Source organism: Psammomys obesus, unplaced genomic scaffold, assembly GCF_907164565.1.
Source record: "Psammomys obesus unplaced genomic scaffold, mPsaObe1.curated_primary_1811, whole genome shotgun sequence".
In the NCBI taxonomy this organism is placed as follows: Eukaryota; Metazoa; Chordata; class Mammalia; order Rodentia; family Muridae; genus Psammomys; species Psammomys obesus.
Window position 1 is genome coordinate 12,071,096 of NW_026592890.1, and position 12,616 is coordinate 12,083,711.

Below are 12,616 nucleotides of genomic sequence, written 5' to 3' on the forward strand. Positions count from 1 at the left end.
AGGTCTGCCTTGGTTCCATGAAGCACTCTACAGATCTGTTTGGGATCCTTCTCCCATGCTCTGCCCCCCACTCTCTCCAGAGCCCCTCCCATCACTACCAGGTGGCAGACTTTGAGAACTTGCTGTGCTTTCCAAGCCCCTGAAGGGCTTCTCCAAAGTGGGGCTTCCTGGACTGCTTCTACATGCAATTGTGATAATGTTCCAGAGTCTGCCCAGGGAGCAGCAGTACACTTGGACACATGCACTATGTTTCCTGAAAAAGAAAAAAAAATCTACGCCTCCTCTACACAAAGGGCAAGACGTGAGGGAAGCATTGCATTTTAATTAAAATAACAAGTATTGCAATAGCTCTTCCAGGTCCAGGGCAGTGATTCTCACCGAGTGCCTGCACTGGAAAACTGTTTTTATGTACTTAGTATTTTTCTGTATTTCCCATTTCTTTCTCAATTAGAACTAGTTTGTTTTTTTTTTCACAATCAAGAAAGCAAGGTGAATTTTTTTTTCTTACAGAAACATAAATAATAGACCATAAAAACAACAACAACAACAAAGGATTTGAGATGAGGGTGCAACTCATCAGGTAGTATACTCTTCCAGATAGACCCTTTGTCCAGCTCATGGCTGTCAACAGACTCCTTTCTATCCAGGCATCAGGTCAGGGACCCCAAATACAGAGGAGGATTGCTTCACACTCACGTGGCCACCAGGGAGGAGCCCTTCATCGAGTGCCTGTTTGCACAGAGTAAAAGGAGCACTAGTTTCTTACACAGTAAAAGTCATTCTGGTTTTTAACAAGTTGCCCAGAGGAATTCTAGACATCTCTTTCTCACCTCCAGAGGCTTATTCCTCAGAGTCTGGCTATAACTGATATAAGGAAGCCATGTGTCATTCCTCAGGGTGTCCAGGTGCCCAAGCCTAAGATACAAAGTGGTCATTAGGTACTTTCAGAATTGAAAGCAAACTGGTTGCATCTCAGTTATGCCACTGGCGCCACTGGAAGAGCGATGGGGAATCGTGACGTAGGGGATGAGTGAACAGCTTTGAGGGTTGTTTGATGTCATGAGCCTGCCACCCTGCCTGCTGCACCAGGAGGGCAATGAGTATTTTCAACCACAGCACTTCTGCCTTCCTTTATGATAGCTCAAGTACGAAATAACCACTGGTTGGCAACTGGCATAAAATGATCTTGAAATTTAGAGTAATGTCTCTGCTGCAACAAGTGTGACAGGCTGTGTCACTGTCTTTCAGGCTTTATTAAAAACTTTGCAGCCAAGCTGGATGGGTGGCACAAGCCTGTAATCCCAGCACCTGGAAGGCAGAGGCAGGTGGATCTCTGTGAGTCATACAAAGTGAGTCCAGTACAGCCAGGGCTGTTACACAGAAACTCTGTCACGAAAAACCAAACCAAAACAAAAACCTTGCATCCTCGCTGCTTCTGCCTCCTACTTCTCTCTTCTTCCCACCCTCTTTCCATCTCAAATACTTATGGATCTGGAGGGACAGGTACCTGGTGGGCTCTCCAGGTTGTTACTTCTGCTATACGCTCTAACATCCTCCTGCCACTGTGCCTATTAACTGGACTGGCCCACAATACTGTAGCTGGAGGAACAGGCTTCTCACGTCCTCAGCATTTCCTTCATGCTTCCTCATAGAGCACCTTCTACTCAGCTGTGGACCTGCTGCACGTGGCGCTTGGGCCAGCTTTCTACAAGCAGGGCTGTGACTGGGACAAGTGAACCATGAGTGGACATCAGGGCCGGATGTCTAGTCTTAACTTTTCCTGCCATGCACTAGGCATCATGATATTTTGTGCACCTGAGTTAAAATAATTCTACTAAAATCTGTACACCTAAAGAAGCTAAGCAAGAAGGAGGACCCTGGGTAAGATGCTCAATCCTCATTCAGAAAGGCAAATGGGACAGACATTGGAAGAGGGAGAAAACCTGGAATAGGACAGGAGCCTACCACAGGGGGCCTCTGAAAGACTCTCTACCCAGCAGGGTATCGAAGCAGATGCTGAAACTCATAGCCAAACTTTGAGCAGAGTGCATGGAATGTTATAAAAAAAAAGGGGGGGGGGAGATAGAGAGACCTGGAGGGGACAGGAGCTCCACAAGGAGAGCAACAGAACAAAAATATATGGGCACAGAGATCTTTTCTGAAACTGATACTCCAACCAAGGACCATGCATGGAGATAACCTAGAACTCCTGCCCAGATATAGCCCATGGCAGCTCAGTGTCCAAGTGGGTTCCATAGTAAGGAGAACAGGGACTGTCTCTGACATGAACTCAGTGGCTGGCTCTTTAATTACCTTCCCTGAGAGGGGAGCAGCCTTGACAGGCCATAGAGGAAAACAATGCAGCCAGTCCTGATGAGACCTGTTAGGCTAGGGTCAGAGGGAAGGAGAGGAAGATCTCCACTATCAGTGGACTGGCGGAGGGGCATGGGAGGAGAAGAGGAAGGAAGAGCAGGTGGAATTGGGAAGGGATGAGGGAGGGGTCTACAGCTAGGATACAAAGTGAATAAATTGTAATAAATAAATAAATAATAAAAATGCTGGGGAAAAAAAGAACAATTCTACTTGAGGATGGGAAGAAACAATGGGAAAACATTATCAAATCTTGTTTCACACCACGAAAATGGCCAAAAACCAGGACAGCGGCAATAACATCCTACTATGAGACTTACCTGAAGGCAGCATTCTTCCACAACACAGCTGTGCTGTGCTCCTCAGTGAAGAAGACTACACGAGACCGTGGGAGACATCCATGGAACGGGGCCGAGTGGAATGTCCCCATTCACCAAATGTGTTTTAGGACCATAACTTCAGCTCCACCTTGTAAGATGTAAGTAACAAATAACTTCAGATCCATGAGCCACAGTGATTTTCTGGTGGTAAACATAATACCACACAAGGTGATTTTATTTCCTATTCTCTGTGTCCTTCTTGCCTCTGTGATAAGCCATGGTCAAACAGTTCTGCATTGGTTGATAGGGTTGGCCAGATCTTTGTCACATTTTAAACTAAACAATCACTGTGCTATTCCACAGGGCCAGTTTGTACCAGAAGTCACACGCTGCTCTTTTTTCCTCAACTCCCAGAGCCATCTGCTCAGTGTCTCTTACGTGGGGAAACAATCCACCCTGAGGGTGCCTGTTGCCAGTTCGTGTTCTGTACAGTCAGGTGATTCTCCGTTTTGTTTGTTCTGTGTTGTTGTGAAAACTTGCGGTGAGCATTTTCTTTTCTGTGTGTGGGAGTTTCTCTCTGGCATCATCTCTAGTGGCTGTTTGGGGTTGGAATAATAGTGGGTCTGCTTTTGTGTGTGTGTGTGTGTATCACATGACTGTCCAGCATGACAGGCTTGGTAACTTCTCAAGGTTCTTTACATCTGATGGAATTTTAATCTCCAACTGTCTGGCTGTGAGTCAGTGGGTCTGAAGTCAGCAATGAGGTCCAAGCATACAAATCAGGTGGTGAAGTTTTTAAAGTGAGACTCTTCTCGGTCTGAATCACATTTTTCTGATTGCTGTAACAATGGGATCGCAGACCCTGCAGTATTTATTATTCTATGTAAAAAGGCTGTCAAGAGGAAGGTGAGCTGGCTTATTATTTTATTAGATAAACTCACAAAAAAACTTAAATGGTCTTGAAGGAGAGACCATCTTATAAATAACACATGGCTTTGCTGAGCTATAGCTTAGCAGCTCTGGCTCAGATCTGTCCAGCCCTGCCAGGCTGCATATAGCTGTGTGAAAACTCTTTAGCTCCTTGTCACTCTGAACTAAACACACTTGCTGTGAGATGCCCACAGAAAGCCAATCACATGGTAATTGCCTGGTCTGAACACCGAATATCCATCTATCTTCCATTTGATGAGGTAGCTATGAAGAGTGGCTTTGAGGTTGTGGTCCCCTACTCTACTGAAGAAAAAACTGTGGGATGGGCGTTGGGGTGTTGAGATCTGTTGCATGTGGTCAACCAGCAGAATCAACCAGAGCAGTGATCACTACAGTTCCCAAGCTCCTTCCAGGCACCACAGGCTACCTGCTGTTCAGGGTCATCCCTAGGTCTCCTCAAAATTCAAGACCCCTTCCAACTTCTAAACAGATGACCCCAGTCTCCTGTTGTGGAAGAAATTGAAGACACCTATCACATTAGCTCAGTTTTTTTTTACTCTTCTTTATAGGAAGATGCCTTTACCTGTGCCTACCTTTGCTTACATTCAACTTCAGAGGGAACACTGCTTCTCCTAGGCTCTGTGTCCCATGCTATTTCTTTTTTTTTTTAATTTATTTTTTATTGATTACAGTTTATTCAGTTTGTATCCCAGCGGTAGATCCCTTCCTCATCCCCTCCCAATCCCACCCTTTCTCTCTCCCTTATCTCCTCCCATGCCCCTCCCCAAGTCCTGATAGGGGAGGTCCTCCTCTCCTTCTATCTGACCCTAGCATATCAGGTCTCATCAGGAATGGCTGCACTGTCTTCCTCTGTGGCCTGGTAAGACTGCTCCCCGCTCAATAGTAGGTGATCAAAGAACTAGCCATTGAGTTCATGTCAGAGACAGCTCCTGTTCACATTGCTAGAGAACCCACTTGGACACTGAGCTGCCCATGGGCTACATCTGTGCAGGGGTTCTAGGTTATCTCCATGAATGGTCCTTGGTTGGAGTATCAGTCTCAGAAAAGACTCCTGGGCCCATATTTTTTTGTTCTGTTGTTCTCCTTGTGGAGCTCCTGTCCAGGTCTTTCTATCTCCCCCTTCTTTCATAAGATTCCCCGAAGTTTGGCTATGAGTCTCAGCCTCTGCCGTTTCTGTGAGGAACACTTCATGGGCCAGCCTCCTCGGTGACACTTGTAGCTAGCAAGGCCCCATCTGTACCCCACAGTTCCCAATGCTCAGGCAGGTGCACCCCTGCCTGACCTGTTCGTGTGACTGGGACCATCAGGAGGCATGGTCAAGGAAGTGCTGATCCAGTGAGACCAGCTGGAGGCTATGTTTAGTGCAAGGCTGGGCTCAGACGCACTCAGCATTCATACACGTGCCTGCATGGGTGTGTTGGGGGGTTTGGTAGAGGCAACCGTTGGCTGGAGTAATGTGTTTAGTCTCTGGAGACTTCTGAGCCGTCGAGAGATTTTTTTCAAAATGACTGATTGTTTTTCCTACTCTTTTAAACTGTCTTAAACTTTTACTTTTCTTGCTATGTAGTTCAGGCTTGGCTTGAATTCATGATCCTCCTGCTTCAGCCTCCTGGGTGCTGGGTTTACAGTGTGTGTCACATGCCTGGCTCCAGCTGTTTTACCTTATTTGTTTTCCAAGGCTGCTGTAACGATGCCACAAAATGTCTGACTTCAACAACAGAGTTGGCATCTTGCTGTTCCTGGGGCTGAAGTATACAAGATCAGGGGTGAGGCTGTGAGTACATCTGCCCTGTGTTCCTCTCGGGTGTTTGCAGCCGTGCTGGGCATCCCTCGGCGCATCCAAGTTTCATCCAAGTCTCGAGCGCCTATTCTCTTGCCTTGTGCCCCATTAGCTGCTGACCGGTGTCTGTTCTCATTACAACAAGTGTGAACAACTTGCCTATTAGCCATGACCCTTCTCTTCCTGCTTACAGAGAGCAGCTTCTGCCTTGCTAACGTTCCTCTTGGTGTTTGGCCCGATCATCCTCCATCATATCCTCTGCTGATGGGCCAGAGCTTGGTGTTTGGGGATGCAGGGGCAATCAAGAAATCTGCCAAGTCAAGCACTGACCAGGCACTTATGTTTGAGGGATGAGAGGCTCTTCCTCCCGATTGTGCCAATCATCCTCTCGTTTCTTCACCTTCTAAAGCTACTTGTGAGATGATTGCTCTGCCAGGTGCAATTATTTTAGTTATTTTAATTATCTTAGTTATTTTTTGACAATTATCTTTTTATTTTTTTTTTGCAATTATCTTAGTTATTTTTTTACATCAAGAAATGCCAGCATCCTGTGATTTGTTTAAAAACAGTAGGCATAATAAGCTGATTACGTAAATTAAAAGTTAAATTTGTAGAAAGTATCTTCTGTGTGGTAACCATTCACCTGATTTGGGGTTCTGGATGGTAAAAGAGTGCTTGGACTAAGCAGGTGACACTGACTGGGTTGTCATGCTGGTGTGTTGGGTGGAGGGTCGGGGATCTTGATATCCCTCAGTGGCCAGGTTGCTGCTCTTGAGTGTCTCTCGGTTTTTATGGATTTGATGTATGGTGGCACCCTCCCTCCTCGGGGTAAGGACTCCCAGCAGGTTGTGTCTGCCCTCTTACTCTCCTTATTCTTCTCACATGCCCTGGGTTAGGTAGCAGTGCTTACTGAGGCAGCTGTGCTTCTGGGAATGGAACCCAACCCCTGTACAAACGAGGAAGTGCTCTGTCAGTGAGCTGCACCCTACCAGCTCCTCCCATGGCTTTCAGAGAACTGGGCATGATAGAGGATGAGAGAGGGGGAATAAATCCTGGGAGACTAGAGTCAGGAAACCATGGTGAATGGGGGGTGGGGGTGGCGAAAGACTGGCCATTTGGGGACAGGATTCAGAGAATGGTGCCTGATCCTTCCATAGTATTATAGATGCTCCTCTGTCCCTAGGAAGGAGACCAAAGAAAATTTGCTCCACACAAGTACAAGACCTAAGGGATTTCTGTCAGCTTCCTGAGAAATAGTAATACGCTTTCAGGGTGTTGCTGTGTAACTTTTCTTGGGGAGACATGAGCAGAAACCTGCTCACTGCACATAGGGCACCAATGTTAAACCAAAGAAGTGATTCCACCCATGTCCAGCCTGCTGAACCAAGGAGTTTATTGGGGTTATTTCCGGAATCGGGGGTGACACTAAGGCAACTGTGTTACTGAAAAGCTCACTCAAGCATGGCTGACAAGCCATGAAAACTGTATCCCTGAAGCTCTCTGCAGAACTTGCTGCAGCTTCACTAGAGAGCATCTTCTTCCTCAGGCCTTTCCTACTGGTTATACCTTGCAGTGGGGCCCTGTGAGACTTGCAATACCTGAACTTTCTGGGATTTGGGCAGTTTCTTTAGTTTCAGAGTATTATGGGCTTCTCCCCGTCCTCAGGAGGGAATGTTTCAATTCAGAGGACATAGCTATGGAACATTAGCCTAGAACCTTGGTATTTTTTTCTTGTTGTTGTTGTTGATTCACCTTACTGTGAATCTTTTTGCTTCAAGTAAATATCCGTAGGAAAGATGGCTATATCTTCAAAGGCTCTCAAACAAGTGGGTCCCTTCTCTAGGGAGGGTGGAGTTCTGACCACGGGCTGTGGACCTGGACAAACTCTTGGAGATGTACCATTCCAAGGGTAGGTGAAGATTAAGCATCATTTTGAAGTCCCAGTGAGATGCTTTGTGGGAATTCCCTACTTACTATGGGGCTCATGAGACAAGATGCTCTCAAGAAAGGAACCCAAAACTTTAAAACCTGAATGCATAGAGAAGAGATTTTTTTTAAGTATTCTAGAAATGTCTAAGCCTTCTTAGTAAGACTAAGAATGTGCTGGTGCTGAATAGAGACGTGGTGGACTTACAGCATTGTCCATGGTCACAGTGGGCCTGGGAGTCAGAGTGAATTCCCAGGCTCATAACTAGCACCATAAAAATGACCCATACTGCCTGGAAGACATTGCACCTTCCTGCCATGTTTTCTAGATAGTGGGTAGTTGATGGTTCTGAGATAATCCTGGAAAGCAGGTTGTATTTAAGTGCACCCAGATGACCTTCAAGTCCCTTCCCATCTTCAGAGTCCATGGTATTGTACTGAGCAATAATATCAGTTTTTAGCCCCATTAAAAATAACAAACATTTCCTTTAAAGTGTCCTAAAAGTCCAGTGGGTTCTCTAGGGAATTAGTACAGAAACAGCTTTTAAAGCTCTGCCTTTCGATACAGGTCATTATGCTCCTCCGTTGGCTTCTTCATAGAGTCACTTCTTACTAGAGTGGCCGTTGAGAGCATTTAATTTTTTATACCAGATGATTTTACTTGAAGGACTAATCTTATCTGTGACTTCTTTCTTTATATTAAAAATCTGTAAAATTTACCACCCTTCGAATTTTCATTTCTGTTGCTGTGTTGAAATGCCCTGACAAAAGCAACTTAAGGGAGACACTTTAGCTCAGAATTAAGGTCAAGGTCCATGGTTGTGGGGAAACGGAGGCAGCAGCAACTTGAAGCAGCTGGTCACACCCAGTCAAGAACAGAGGATGAATGTATGCAAGCTGATAGTGGCTCACCCTCTCCTCCTTAGCCCAGGACCCAAACTCAGAGGATGATTCTACCTACTTCTAGGCTGAGTCTTCCCATATCAAATAATAGAATTAAGACAATACCCTCCAAAAGACATGTCTCTAGGTCAACCTAGACAATTCCTCATTGAGACCCCTTTGCCAGGTGATTCTCTACTGTATCGCCAGCAGTTAACACTAACCACCACACCACCACAGCCATCACCAACTGCGCAGACCAACGTTACAGAACTCTTCATATGCATCCTTCTTGACAGCAGCATCGCCACGGTAACCTCTTCCGGTCCTGTGAGCATGGCCACTCTGGGCCTGCAGTCATACAGTGCTTTTCTTCTGTCTGCTTCCTTCCAGGTACACAGACATTGTGTAATGTGTCAGAACTCCATTCTACCTTAGGGCTAATTAGTATCATAAAGCTCACATTTTGTTTAGCTGATGTCCACTCATGGTGCCTGGGGACGCTTGCACATTTGGGCTTCGTGGACAGCTGTGCCTGTGAACGCAGCTGTACGGTCATCTGTTCAAGGTCCTGCTTTCAGCTCTTCAGGTATATTCCCTGGAGCAGAATTGCTAGTTCACATGGCAACATGTGCTTGAGTTCTCGAGGGACTTGTACATTCTTGTAGAGTGTTTTCGACGGCAGCTGCACCGTGTGACATTTTTATCAACTTCTTCTGATTCCCCACATCCTCTCTAGTACTTGTCAGTTTCTGTGTTTTTGTTTTGTTGATAATGTGTGTGATGCAAGGAAGCCTTTGTTTGTATTACATTTTGTGTGTGTGTGCATGTATGCCTGTGTGTGTGTGTGTGTGTGTGTGTGTGTGTGTGTGTGTGATTTTGAGCAAGGGCTGTGCTTGTGCTCAGTTATATGCACTTTAGGATTCAGAAGCAACGACAGTCTCTGTCTTGCTTCAAGACTACTGTTCATGGAACAAGGTGCTCTGTATGTTAGCGTGCCTAACCTATTTTCTGACTGTGCTTAGAAGGCTTGTGTCATTTTAAAGCAAAGACTTTTTTTTTCTTTCCAGTAATACTCATTTCCTTGTTTATAAATTTACAACCAGAGGAAGCATTTCTCGATGCTGTAAGTCAGTCTGAGCACTAACCGGATGTGACCCTGCAGCCCAAAGGTAAAGCCACCAGGCAGCTTGTGGGCAGGTTTTACCTCATCTGAAGCTGGTGGCTAACTCGGCTGACCCATGGCATCTTTGGTAAAGGCCAACGACTTTACCAAAGTCAGGATGGACAGGTGGACTTGGACTGTCATGATGAGCGTTAGCTTTCGTTCTGCTCTCGTGGCAAGGCTCACTGGATGTGTGCTTGCCCTGAGCACCCATGCTCCTGAGCTCTGCTTCTTGCCCATAGGAGGTGGTTGAGGGTGACTCGGGTGCCTGTCAGGACCAAGTAGGGATGGAAGTGGAAAAGGGAGGAGTATGTGAGAAATTCTGCAGCCAGGGTTATTAAGGAGTTGCCAGCAACTAAGTGATGGGGAAAAGAATAAAAGCAGACAGAATTCCTCTTGAGTCAGGCTCTGTGATTGTAAAGTTGAGATTTTTTAAGATAGAAAATCTGTTTTTGGAGAAAATCTGGGTGATTTAGTTGGACACGTTGTTTTGGATGGTTCTAAGGCTTACTGTGGGAGTTTTCAGGTGGCATTTAGAAACAGACTTTAAAATGCTAAACTCCATTTAGGGCTTGAGAGAAAACACACTTTTTAACTTGTCAGTGGCAGTCAGAGCCTGGCCAATGAGTGGTTGTCATCAGGGAAAGAGTGCCTGTGAGGCCCAGCGAGGCAGGCCCAGGGGAACTGCAGACAGCATGCCTGCAAGACTGAAGAAGGAACAGAACACAAAACACAGAGCCTCATGACAGGGCACCCGAGGACCACCATGGGGGGCTGCTGGAAAGGTGGGATTTGGAGCCAGACTGCATTTAGTTGAAGAAAAATATGCAGTAAAGGTAGGAAGAGAAAACTGGTTCCCAAAAGTCAAGGGTGAAGATAAAAATCCCAGAGAACTGCCGCGAGGCTGGATTATGTTCTTAGAGCTGGGACAGAGAGAGTCAAGGATAGACTTGAGTTGAGGGACAGATGTCAGGCAGGGTTGGAGGAGCGAGTCAGGCCATGCCTCAGCCTTTATCTTCTCTGTGGAGATTGTTATTTGTAAGGGAAAATGTCACCTGGAATGCCTGTGAGTTTAATACTGAGCCAAGGTCATCTTTAAGGAGAAAGAAAATGAGATATTTTAAAGAGGGAGAAATTGGAAAAGGCACCAGTAGCAGGGCTTTCTCTAAAACATTTTTAACTGAATCAAACAAATGAAGGGAGGCATGAAAAAGTCTTTACACAAAGAGAAAAACTGGAGTCTTTTAAGATATGGAACCAAAGTGAAGGAGTTGTTGGCTTATTGTCACAGAATGAGTTGTGTTGCCTTCAACTGAGAGTTAAGCGACATTAAACCAGGAGCACAAGAAGATGGTACCAAGAGCTTGTTTCCACTTCCTGGACTCTTATAGTGGATGTTGCAGAGGGTTTCAGTCAGTAAGTCGAGCAGAAAAGCCCTGGGCTGGCAGAAAAACCAAGGTCTTAGTTTAATAAACTGAAAGTAAAAGTGCCGAGCAAAGGAGAATGCTACGGTTGATCCAGGAGGCAAGATAAAGTTGATGATCCAAGAGACAGATGTTATGTTTTCATGAAACCTTTCCATTGAAATGAGCAACAGCAGAACAAGAGCTAGAAATGAGCTAGCAGAACAAGAACACACTTGCAGCAAAGAAGAAATAGAGGCTACCTGGGAAACAAGAGCAAGCATGAGAGCTGGACCTGATGGCAGGACTAGGACCTGGAAGAGTTAGTATTTGAACAAATAATGCAATACCACACTCTAAAATTCTCAGGTTGAGTTGAAAAACAAAACTGAACAGAAAAGCCACTATTTGAGCGTATGAAAAAAAAATGCATCCAAATATGTTTGTGAAAATTGGCAAGCCTGGACTAAAAGTTTCAGATAGAAAAGAACATTTTTGATAAGAATAGCAAACTTGACTTCGAGGGCACAAATGGATGCAGGTGTGATTATGTGGTACCTCAGTCACACGCCACCATCGACACAGCATTGTAATTCATGATGCTGAAAGCAGACAATCCAGGGAGAAAAGAACTGACAAAGTTAGGAGACCTTAACTCCTTCAGTAGAATCTGACAAATCAGCAACCATGACACTCACATGCAAATAGAATCGGTATATTTGATATATGTACATGTCCATATGTGTGTGTGTGTGTGTGTGTGTGTGTGTTATGTTTGTGGACCAAGATAAGCTTGTTTTTCAAAGGGAATTGCCCTACCTTTCAAGTATCCATAAAACACCAAGAATGTGTATTTAAATAATGTTTCAAGGCAGACTCCGTTGTTTTCTCGAATGAGGAGGTGGGTCAACTTGATTTTTCGTTTACTCATAGCGCAGATAATTGGGAATATATGTCTTACTTCTGACTTCACTTTCTTATCATTACTTGAACGTAACCATAAAGTACTCATACAACCTCCAGCTGCTGCTGCAGTCCTTGGGTGTCAGGTAAGGAAATCTCTGAGCATATACTGGACATGCCCTGGGGTGTGGGAAGCTATGCACAAGGCTTGGTGTGTGCCCGTCCCTTCTGATGGTCTAACTAGCAGAGCCAGGTGCTCCACCACAGCACCTCACTTGGCTCTTGGAAGTCAGCTCCTTTTCAGGGGGAGAATTAAACAAGAAAGCAGCCTAGATCTTGGGACTCGTAAATTCGGAGGTAGGATCAACCTCAGGGCTGTGGCCTTGGGCCGGCCCTTCCTCCAGCTTCCTCCAGTTTCTTGTGAAAGAATCCGTGACCGTGAGTCAGCCTCAGCTTTGGACATTGCTGTCTGGACAGTATTCTAGGAGTTGGTGTCCAACCTCTATCGATCGTTTCTGTGTCCTCACTGGTAACAAGAGCTGTTCTACTACAGTCATCTTCCAGTCATTCAAGCCAAGCACGGGTGTGGGTGGTGCCATGGAGGGAGTGGTATTCCAGGGCCCAAGGATCCAGGTAAGTGGAAAGGGAGCAGATAACTGAGATCCCTCCAGAACGCAGAGGCACAGCGTAGATAGCAGGAAATGAAGTGGTTTCGTGAAGGAAAGTGAGCAGTTACTGGTGGAATCCCAATAAGCAGGGAGACAGAGTGGGCAGGGAGGTTTGCAGCTGGGATCAAAGGTCCCTCACCTGAGCTCATGTGGCCCAGTCTAAAGAGTTGTGGGCTGGGTCTTGCAGAACACTGTCATATTTTAATTCTCTCCCCCCACCCCTGCACACACACACACACACACACACA

The 12,616-nt window shown here is 45.7% G+C and overlaps 1 protein-coding gene across 1 annotated transcript in view; it reads left to right on the forward strand.

Annotated features, from left to right (window-relative positions):
- The window catches only part of Rps6ka2 (ribosomal protein S6 kinase A2), a 277,337-nt gene that overhangs the window by 72,707 nt on the left and 192,014 nt on the right, over positions 1 to 12,616 (forward strand). The gene's annotated exons all lie outside the window — the stretch shown is intronic.